We start from the raw sequence: 10,695 nt of genomic DNA on the forward strand, positions 1-10,695 counted from the left end.
TTTAACTATTAGAGAAAAATATACAAATTGTGGTTGTATAATAGCCTATTAGTTTGTTACCCAAGGACAATGGTTATGTTGTCAAGCAGCCCGTCTGCACTGAAACGTTTAGGCCATCGTAATCACTGTAAATTGATTTTTTTAGTGTGAAGCTTGAGACACTGATATAAATAATATAAATATAATATATATATAATACAAATAATTCATCATGTTGTTATAAGTAAATATGATGGAACAATCCTATCACAGTATTCATATCATATTGGAGATTGTGATATAGCAAAAATCTTTGTAGTGCAGCGGAATTTTTTTAAAGTGTCCCTATTCTGCCTTATTAAAAGTGCCTAATTTTGTTTTAGAGGTCTAATACAGTATGGTTTATATGCATCCAAGATAAAAAACAAAACAAAAAAAAAACACTATTTTCTAACAATACACAGTATGCACCAGCTCCCCAGATAGCAAAATTGTTCCGGGCCTTTTATGGCCCAAACACTGTTCTTAGTTTTGGCAATCATACCGCCAGGAATGCAGGGCCAAAACCGGCCCAAACAGTTTTGCCAAAAGCACGCCAGAAAGCCGCCAGAAAAATGCCAATGCCTTACCAGACGAGAGCCAGAAGACCCTAAATTGGCCCATATTCATGCCATAATATCGCCATTGAAAAGCCAGATGTCTCCCGAGCACAGGCCACAACTCTGCCAGATTATATTAAAACAACTAATTTAGCCCATATTCAATATCTGCACCCAACAGCAATGCAATTCAAAGAGAAATCAAACCAGGAAACCATAACTGCTGAAAATTTGTGTTTATTTCAATCAACATAAACATATGACCTAAATAGGTCAACATTTACAATTATTCTTTTTTTATACAAATAAAAATGTAAGAAAAGAAAATGTAAAACCATTTGACAATTTTTTTGTGATTTTAGAAATCACACGTAGTTTTGTAAACCATTAAAGACCACAAACATATGAACGCATGTTAAAGTGTGGCCAGAAGCGGACCAAAGTGGAATGTGTCTGTGTGTGTGTGTGTGTGTGTGTGACTATGTGTTGGTGTGTGGCTGGTGGTGGAGAACTGTGCTTCTCCTCCTCCTACCCCCCTCTCGATCTCCAGCCAAATACAACCAACGCCTCAACCAATGCTCCACTCCTGGGGTCCGTTCTTCGTACGTCGCTAACTCACTTAGCTGGATTTGATTGTTGGCGATTTGGCATGATCTTGGATTGTTTGGTTCTTCGACGCTCATCCTGGACTTGCTGTCATAGCAACAGGTGCGCAATCTTAAACCTGCTCGCGATCAGGCTTATTTCATGTTAACAGGATCCCGGCTTTATAAGCGGAGGTGATCCGGGAAGTCCTTTAGCGCAGCGCGATAGCGTACTTTTAGAGAGATATAGTTTTTCTCGTGAGTGTCATTTGTATCATTAATTTGTTGAACAACACATTTAATGTCGGAGTCGGGCTTTAACAACAGCACAAACTGTGTGCATTTCCCTGAGATTATTTGCGAGTGATACGGTGAACTTGGTGAAAAGTGCTGCCCGTCGTGCCATTCACAAAGTTTACCTCGCGCTCAAGCTTTTTTTTAGGTGTTTTTATGGTTTTTCCAGACCCAAGGTTGTAAAGCAGATTTTTTTTTTTTTTTTTTTGCTAATGCAGGTACATTATATTTTTTTATGAAGATCATGCAATCATGACTTAGCCAAAAAGTATGATTTACAGTAGCCTTTGTGTCAGGCTTCACTAACGTGATTCACTAACGAGACTGTACACACGTTCCCTTCAAGGCCTCAATGAAGAGGATTTTGTGAACAGTGTAAATGTGCAGGTAAGTTACTATTACAATTCTAAATATATCATATTAGTAATATTATTATATGAAAAAAAAAAAAAAGGAATGGAATCAAAAAGTATGCAGTTGACTGACTAAAATGTCTTGGCGGTGTGTGACACTATACCATATCAGTCACATAGTCATGTAGCACATTATTTGAACATGGAAACGGAAAATATAAATATCAAGCACACTGTATTACATAGGCTACACGTATTCTGAGCCTAACATAACTATATTTTTTTTCATTATGTAGGTGATTACAACATGCTTGGAGACACAGGGGCTATACCTGCAGGCAGTATTTTATGACCCCATTCCCTGACCCACAACCCGGACAATGGAGCTCTAGCCAGGACAAGGGCACAGTTTTAAATTGAGCATGGGCAACTAAAGGGAAAATTTCAGTGTCTGAAAAGGCTGAGGGTTGCACCTGACAGGGACTGTGACATTATTGTTACATGTGCCGTATTACACATCATTACACATCAGAAAGGAGAGGATCCCTGTGGTGGAGGTGCAGCCTGATGATGACCTCCAGCCTAATGATCTCCAGCCTGATGATGACCTCCAGCCTGATGATGACCTCCAGCCTGATGATGACCTCCACCAGTGCACTTGGACGGACCTAGTAGCAAAGCGGCACGGGACAGAATAGTGGGACACCATTTTTAAAATTCACTAAATGTTTAATAAAAGACAAGACAAATATGCTTAGTTCCTTTTTTTATTTCAATTATTCTTTGTAAAGAAAAGCCAGTGATCAAGCCATCTTTTGCCTGCAATAAGAGATATTATGCAAGGTCAGCAATAGTACTCTCTGTGTTCTTTTAGAGAGATATTTTTACATTAGCCTACATGCAGTGTTCACTTTCATAAAGTAAAGCAATTCAGGCTTTAGACCAGCCATTTGGATAATAGGCCTACTTAATTTAATGCAGCAACAAATTATTTTACAGTGTACTAAGATAATTAAAAGCTCATTTACCAGTAATGAAGCTGTTGCTGCTACTGGTCCCTGCCGTGGGTCTAAGGAAGAGATGCCCCCCACAATAGGGTCAATTCACATTCAACCCAAGGGCCAGCCCTTCTGTCGGGGAGTAAGTGACCACCACCTGTTTTTTATTAATTTTTATAGCCTTTTTCTTGGTTGCTGCACATGGACAACACATGCACATCATTTAACGGTGTATTTTTAAAAGAGACCAAGAACAGTATAAGTAGCTTAGTAAAGATTACCATTTTCACTTTTACTTGTTCCAATGTTCTAGTGGGTGGTGGCTCTGACATTACAATGAACATAGTTGTAACCCACTTCAGAGTATGTACACCCTAGGTTCGTAGGAGCTGAAAAGTACAGTAATAACCAAGCAACCCAAGTGTAACGATTTGACATGTAAGCTTTTAGTCAACAAAAGGTTTCACACTTCACAACAATTTTTGTTCACAATAAGTATGGGCCCAAAATAAATGTAAAATAAAATAAAATGTCCTTTCTCTGTCGAAAATATTCCTTGGAAATTTTCCTGAAGAATTCCAAAGTCAAATCGAGAATTCGAGTCAGTTAGTCAAGGGAAATAGTCAAGGTCAAGGTTTCGTCAGGACAATCTCGTTGGTGCCGGTTAGTTGAACTGACACAATCCTACCACAGGCTTCCGGACTGCTGTGGTGGAGATTCACGGCTCATTGGGAAGGCTCGCCATCTATGGGTCAATGGTTCACCTGATATCATTCAAGGACTGGAGCTTCTGGAATTTCTGCTCATCTCATCAAGCAAGAAAAAAGACCTGACCTGTATATAGAACAGGTTCAGTCCAAAATCAATGATATCAAATAGTTCTTAAAGTACTGTACAACATTATATTACTGTTAGAAAATATCATAGCATAGTTCACATGAAGAAAACAATAGCTATTTTAAATCAGAATATACCATTTTAACCTTATGTCATTACAATGAAATGTAATTATAGGACACATTATACCAATTAACTTTCTCTCTCTTTTTAATCCCTTTTTACATAGGATTTTGTTAGATTTTAAATCAAAATAAATGAAATACAGTTTTAATTGAAAACCCATTTATATGAATTTACAGTATTTGCTGATTTAACCACTTTAACTAACTTAAAATGACAATTTATATTCTCCTGTATGTAACTTTAACCTTTAGTCACATATATATCACAAAGTAAAATGTTACAAAAGCATCCTTTTTTTTTAAACATATCAAATTAGTTTACATCTCTCCTTAAACCATGAAATAAATGTATTTTATAATGTTACATTCCTTCTGAACAACAGAAATGTTTGAATAATTACTAATTGGAGCTAACATGGCTACCTCGTGGTATTTTTCCACACACACCATCATTGAACGCTTTAGCTTACCAAGAGAGGATTTTCAGTAACGTAGACTCACTGTATTCCGGACACTTTGCACGGTAAAAAGTCCCGTAAGATAACAATCCGCGGACAGATAAACCTGATTGGCTCGTCTGTCTCTGGGGACATGCCTTCCACACGTTCCCAAATTTGATTGACACATTTTTGGACTAATCATTTTGGAGAAATCTTGAAAAAACTGCCGGGAGACGCAGTGTCCGGATTACAGTGAGGACTCACGGTGTTCCGGACGGCTGAAATTTTTTACTCACTGTGTTTCGGACAGATAAGGAGGAGTCATTTCTAATATAAAATACATACATTTTAACCACTATACGTTGGTAAAATAATTATATTAATATTCATGTTGTATATTTATTATTTGTAAGCGTCTATACACTCTTTTAATCGACGATTGCTCATGTGAAGCACATGCGTCGATAACATTATATTCTAACGTTAACGAGGTGTTTTAACGAGGGTGCAGTGATTCATGTCTGACAAAGTGCCTAATTGAACGTATATCCCTTAAAAAAGTACAAAGATTTGCAAATTGTAACTCATAGTTATTTTATAAGACCATAAGAATGTTTTTTTTTTTTTGTCATTTTCTGGTGCGTGATCATGTTTTAAGAGCCGATGTATTCTCCCCTCTTCATTTTGACCTGCCGGAAAACCCTCCCCCCGACATTTTCTGAGCAGTCATTGGTGTACGTTAGAAACTCACGTTGATTTCTTTGAAACGACTGGCTCTAGAAACATAAGGTTGGTCGGAATCGAAAGAGGATGAGGCAAAGATGACACGGATATATATATTTGCCGTGATTTGAAAGTGTTTATTTATAGAATTTGCGGGAAAAGGTCAAGTGTCCGGAATACCGTGATGTCCGGAATACAGTGAGTCTACGTTATGAGAAGCCAGGACAGATAAAACGATTTCTGGACGGCTCTCCAACTTCTAAAACAAGTATACAGATGTTTACATAACGAACTGAATCATATTTAACTGCTAGAAAAAATAGACAGGTTTTCATACCTTTTCTTCTGTTTATTTTAACTCGCGGGGAAACCTGAAGCAGTGCTCCATTTGCTTTTTAGCGCGTTCGACTCACGGAAGTATCTTAGCGCGCTACTTCCGGTTTCCCACAAAATAAAATATATTTTTCAAAATAAAACCCCCATTACTCATGAACGTAAAGTATGGATAAATAATGAAAATAATTGCACACAATTAACTGGTTACCCTTTTTAGGTGGGTTACATAGTAATTATGAAATTAAATTAAAATACAAAAATGTATATACTGTAACAAGTGATGGAAACATTTAACATGGTCCCCACTATTGAATTTAATTTGTTTGCTACTATTTGCCAGCCCCATCTCCTGGCTTTTACAGACTTTGATGTGTTCCCTGGCGTTTTCATTAAACATAAAAATTCCGCATAAACTTCGACTACTAGCTTTTGCTCTGCTGCGGAGAAAAACTGTGCGTGCTCTTTGGCCACGGTGAGCAGCCAATAGCAGCGTTGCTGATCAATGTTTCTACTATCGATACATGTCCCCTTTTAAACCAGCGCATGCACGCGCAATTATCTCAGATAACTCAATCCAGCTATACTAATCATAACCGGCAGGTGTGTTCGAAGAACCCAATTAGCCAGATCATGATTAGGCCGATTATATCATCTTGGATGTCTCGTTTGATCTCGGATGTTTTAAGCAACGTACGAAGAACGGACCCCTGGTTCGTGGATTCTCTGCATCCAGGATTTCTCCGAATGGCTTCTAGAAACAAACAATTGAAGATATCATGGCAGGTTTCAGAGTTTAAATATAAGAATTTTTAAAGACAAAGTAAAGACAGGCAATGCCATTTAAACTTAAATTTCATTTAGGCCTTTAAGTTAGGTCCCATTCTTCTGTTGACTTTGTATGACAGACTTAAGGGAAAGGGACAGCTTAATTTGTTCATACAATTTCTTTACCACTATGGAGTTAAACAGGCACAGACCTTACAAAAGAGATGTATACATAGCCTGACAAGCCAGACTATATCATGTTGTGTAGTCTGACCACAAACGATAGACTAACACCCCTTTCACACGTACATGGTTATTTTGAAAAAACAAAGATATTCCTCTGCGTTTATGCCCTTTGTTTACATACAAACAAAGAATTTGCCTCTAAAAACAGTGGCCACTACACTGGAGCCTTCCAAGAGCCTTTATTCACCCTGTATTGAGGGGTGGCAGCTCATGGCAGACTACGAAGCTGGTAAATGAACCTAAAAATGTTGCCTGGTATATCTAATCAACACTTTTACCTGCAACAACATTCTTGACTTCTAGGCCCTGGAATGATGTTTTGCCATGGAGGCCTGTCCAATTCATTTTGCAGGCCAAGTCGTTCTGAAGCAGCATCTTCATGACCCTCCACACAGTGTCCTTGAGGGTCACGCCCCCAGCAAGGCCCAGTGTCAGCACCTGGAAAAATAAAAAAATTAAAGTTTTGAAAATATGAATGTTTATTGGAGAGAAAAAATGCAAAGTAAAAAAAAAAACAGTTCAGAAAAAAAATCTGGTCCAAATACTAATGATAAAAGTAATTATTACCAAGTCCTTTCTCTTCTCTGGCTTGGTCTTAATGTCGCGGTCCAGCGCCAAAAGAGCCTCAGCATCCCTCAACGGCAGGAAACTTCCGTCCATGTGGTGTCCATGTGGTGTAGGTGTAGAAGAGAGATCCTGAACAATCCGCAGCAAATTTCTTTGCATATCACACATCACCTCCTGCTTGGCAATGATCTCTCGTAGTAATGCTGAAACCAGAACATTTTAAAAACTGTTCAGTCCTGGCTAGCTATAACATAGAAATGTATTGTAAATGGGAATAGAGAATAAGGTCTCACCAGAGTGCAGGTCCATCTCAGAAGTAGCATGAGGGGCAAGATGGAATCGCTCAGAAGTTCCAAGGTGGCGAGACGGCTGAGGGGCAGGATGGAATGGCTCAGAAGTTCCAAGGTGGCGAGACGATTGAGGGGCAGGATGGAATGGCTCAGAAGTTCCAAGGTGGCGAGACGATTGAGGGGCAGGATGGTAGGATGGCTCAGAAGTTCCAAGGTGGCGAGACGATTGAGGGGAAAGATGGTAGGATGGCTCAGGAGGTCCAAGGGCGTGAAACGGCTGCAGAGAGGCAAGTTGACTAGCTGGCAGAGAAATTTCATCTGATGAGGAAATGGCGTCACGCAACAGTGACGGCAGAGGTGGAATGGAGGGCACCTTAGGGAGGACTGGTTTGCGCTTCACAGGCTCCTCATCAGACTCCTCCTGACTCGAGAGGAAACGCTGGTTTGGTCTTTAAAGGGAGAAAAATAACCACAATTATTTACAACCCTACATCCATGTAAGGCCCGTTTACACTGCCTACTATGAAGAGACACATGAATGAAACTATAAAACTGAGGTTTTAAAGTAAATTAAATCCCAGTTACAGCTTCTCACCAACTACCCCACATACTATTTTTTCAATGCTACTTCTTACAGAAATTTGGCAACTTAAATGCTTAAATCTTTTTACATGCCTTAGTTTAGAGACAAACATTATGTAGACAAACGGAGCAAACACAAACTGCCAAATCTGAGTGCAACACACATTATCCTGGATTCAGCAGATTTGCGACATACCTGGTTTTTCTTTTTTCTGGCCTCCCCTCCTCTGCTTCTGACTGGAGGTCTGTGTCATCTTTTGCCCGGCGAAGTTTCAACCTTGCCTCACTAAAGCTATCTGTCAAGAATGGGAACCAAGTGAAAAACAAAGCTTTACCCAAACTGGTATTAGTGTTGTGAGATTAGATCATGATTGTTATATATTAAATCATTCGGTTCTTGTAATGTCTGCATCCCAGTGTCAACTTTACATTACAAAAAACAAATAAATACACTTAATGTCACCAGTGATAAACATAAGTGTCATTAATGTTCATGATGTGCGTCATGCTAATAAGGCTCACTCTTATGTAGACACCTTCAAATTAAGTGTTACTGTTACATTTAAATTTTTATATCATTTTTATATCACAAATTTAAATATCATTTGTCTTAATGAAGCTCACTATGAAATACACTGGGGGGGGGATGTAAAGTTATTTTAGATGTAAAAGGGGAAAGACAACAAAACTGCCCTGTTCCCCAAATGGCATCCTGAAATATTTTAATACGTCATTCAGCCTTGTACATTTTAAATCTGAAGACAAATTTGACACTACAAAAACTCCTACTTCTTGAGAATCAACTGGGTAATGAAAGAATGTCTCCATCTTTGCAAATTCACGGTAGATGATGTACTCCTGGTCTTTATAGACAATAGTAGTTATAACATATACCATGTGTCACTTTTGGATTGATTTATTACCCCCTTGCCCTGTCACAAATGATTGACAGGGAATCTGTGTCTCCAGAATATGTTTCTGATTTATGATGGGGTAACGGCGTCAGCGTGTCTAGTAACTATGGCGCCGCGTGACGTGTGACGCAGCCGGAGGTGTTGACCGGGGAATTTTAAAGAAAGGTGTCAGGACATACGGCAGCTCTAATTTGTATTACAAACGTTTTAGCATACTCGCACCTCACCATATGGCGATGGAGTTTTTTTTTTTTTATGTCATGGTACATCCTGGACAGCCTTTTCATACCTACGTCACTACCTACGTCACTACCTACATCGTGGATTTAAACAAGGTTAGGGGATGTGGTGTTAGACACAGAAAACATTCTGCATCTTTCTCCTGCTACAATGGCTGCTCCGGGAACTTCTAAAACCCCTAGAAAGGTCATGTGTATTTCGCCAACAAGAGGACCTGTTGAAATGAGAGAGGAACTAACTTATGCACCAAGGAAAAAACCAAATGTTAGCTTGACAAAGTTTCTTCATGAAGACATAGCTAATGTGAAACGTGATTTCCCGATGTCTGGTAAACGCGTTCTGAGATATGCGTTTGACAAGGTGCAGCGTGTTGTGAAACTCTACACTGCTGATGTTGGAGACGAGTTTACATGGGATACTCCATGTGTGATTTTTCAAGACAAAGACTGGTTTGTGTTTTTCAACTACGTTTGGAGAGATTTGAACGACTGTGGTGATGATCCGTTATACGTCGCCGAGTGGGATGGCTTAACCCCTAACACAAGATTTCGGGTGGCCGGGGACCACACTAAAAAGCTACCAGACAACTGTGTTTATATTTTTTGCTGCAACGACAAGACAAAGCTCGACAGATATGTGTGGCCTATTCGAGAATCTGAGCATCATACGTGCTACGACATGAAATTTCTGTTTCGGTGGAAGGATGTTCGAATGCTTGACAGTATATTTACAGCTATAGACAAGATGTTTAGATGGTGTGACATGTATGATCGTTACAGTTCTGTAAAGATGCAACTGTTTCAACCTAAGAAGGGCGTTACCAACACCGAAGACCGCCTCTTAAGCCCGCCCACATATTACAGTCATTAAAAACGCCTACGGATCGGTACAACCGCTGCATTCATCCACCATGTCTCAAGGATCTACACCAGTCTACTGCTACAGCAACACCCCTGAGACTGCCCCAGCAATGCCTGATGACAATGCGACACCGTTGGAACCCCACCCACAAACCTGTGACAACAGCTGGTTGGATAAATTTTGCATGGATCTAGGATATCACAACCTGACCTTCCTTACAACACCATACGGCAACAGCGGTGCAATAGCAGGAGCGGCGGCCTTAGCAGGAATTGACGCCACAGACAGTTGTATCCGTTCTGACGGGTTATCTGTTTGGGTTGAAAAGAAATCTGTTTGGGTTGTGAAGTGGATCACCCCAGTCAGATTAGACATTCCTGCTTGTTTGAACCAGATCCCTATTTCTTTGACACGTACTTTGAGGAACTGACACGTAATCTGGTGAGACCAGACCTTAAGCACATAGTTGCTCAAGCATTGAGCCGTTGTGGTTTAAGAGTTCACCCCCAGAGGATTCAGGGGTCAGTGGACGCTATTTTACACGAACTACGTGACGAGGTTTTCATTGTGGAAAAGCTTTGCAAAGTCAGAGAGAAAGTTCTGGACGGCAGCAGTGAACAAATTGTCTATGACGCTGTGGACAGCTGGAAAGGTATTGTCCAAGTTGACTGTTTGTGACAACAGCATGGGAAACACTTGTTTTGCAACCGGACTGGCTAAGTGTCTACTTAAACAACGTATTAGATGTGAGATGACTACCTTATTGTATAACTACATTAATGAATGTGCCAATGTATCGATTACTGTAAACAGATGTGGTGTTGATGCCAGACGTTTTACAAACCTCAAGAAACAAATGTGTGTTGTAAGAAATGTGTCAAATGAATGGTCAGATATGATGCGATTATGCGTTAATGCTGGTGATCCAATTTGTGTAACCATCAGAAAAATTTTAGACCTGA

At 39.7% G+C, this 10,695-nt stretch overlaps 1 long non-coding RNA gene across 1 annotated transcript; it reads left to right on the plus strand.

Annotated features, from left to right (window-relative positions):
- The first annotated feature begins 1,192 nt into the window (after positions 1–1,192).
- Positions 1,193–2,242, plus strand: LOC306998575. Its single transcript, XR_013797596.1, has 3 exons — positions 1,193–1,286; positions 1,803–1,843; positions 2,106–2,242. It is a non-coding gene; the product is annotated as an uncharacterized lncRNA (long non-coding RNA).
- The last annotated feature ends 8,453 nt before the right edge of the window (positions 2,243–10,695 follow it).

The sequence above is a fragment of the Phoxinus phoxinus genome (assembly GCF_949152265.1).
Source record: "Phoxinus phoxinus genome assembly, chromosome: 5".
In the NCBI taxonomy this organism is placed as follows: Eukaryota; Metazoa; Chordata; class Actinopteri; order Cypriniformes; family Leuciscidae; genus Phoxinus; species Phoxinus phoxinus.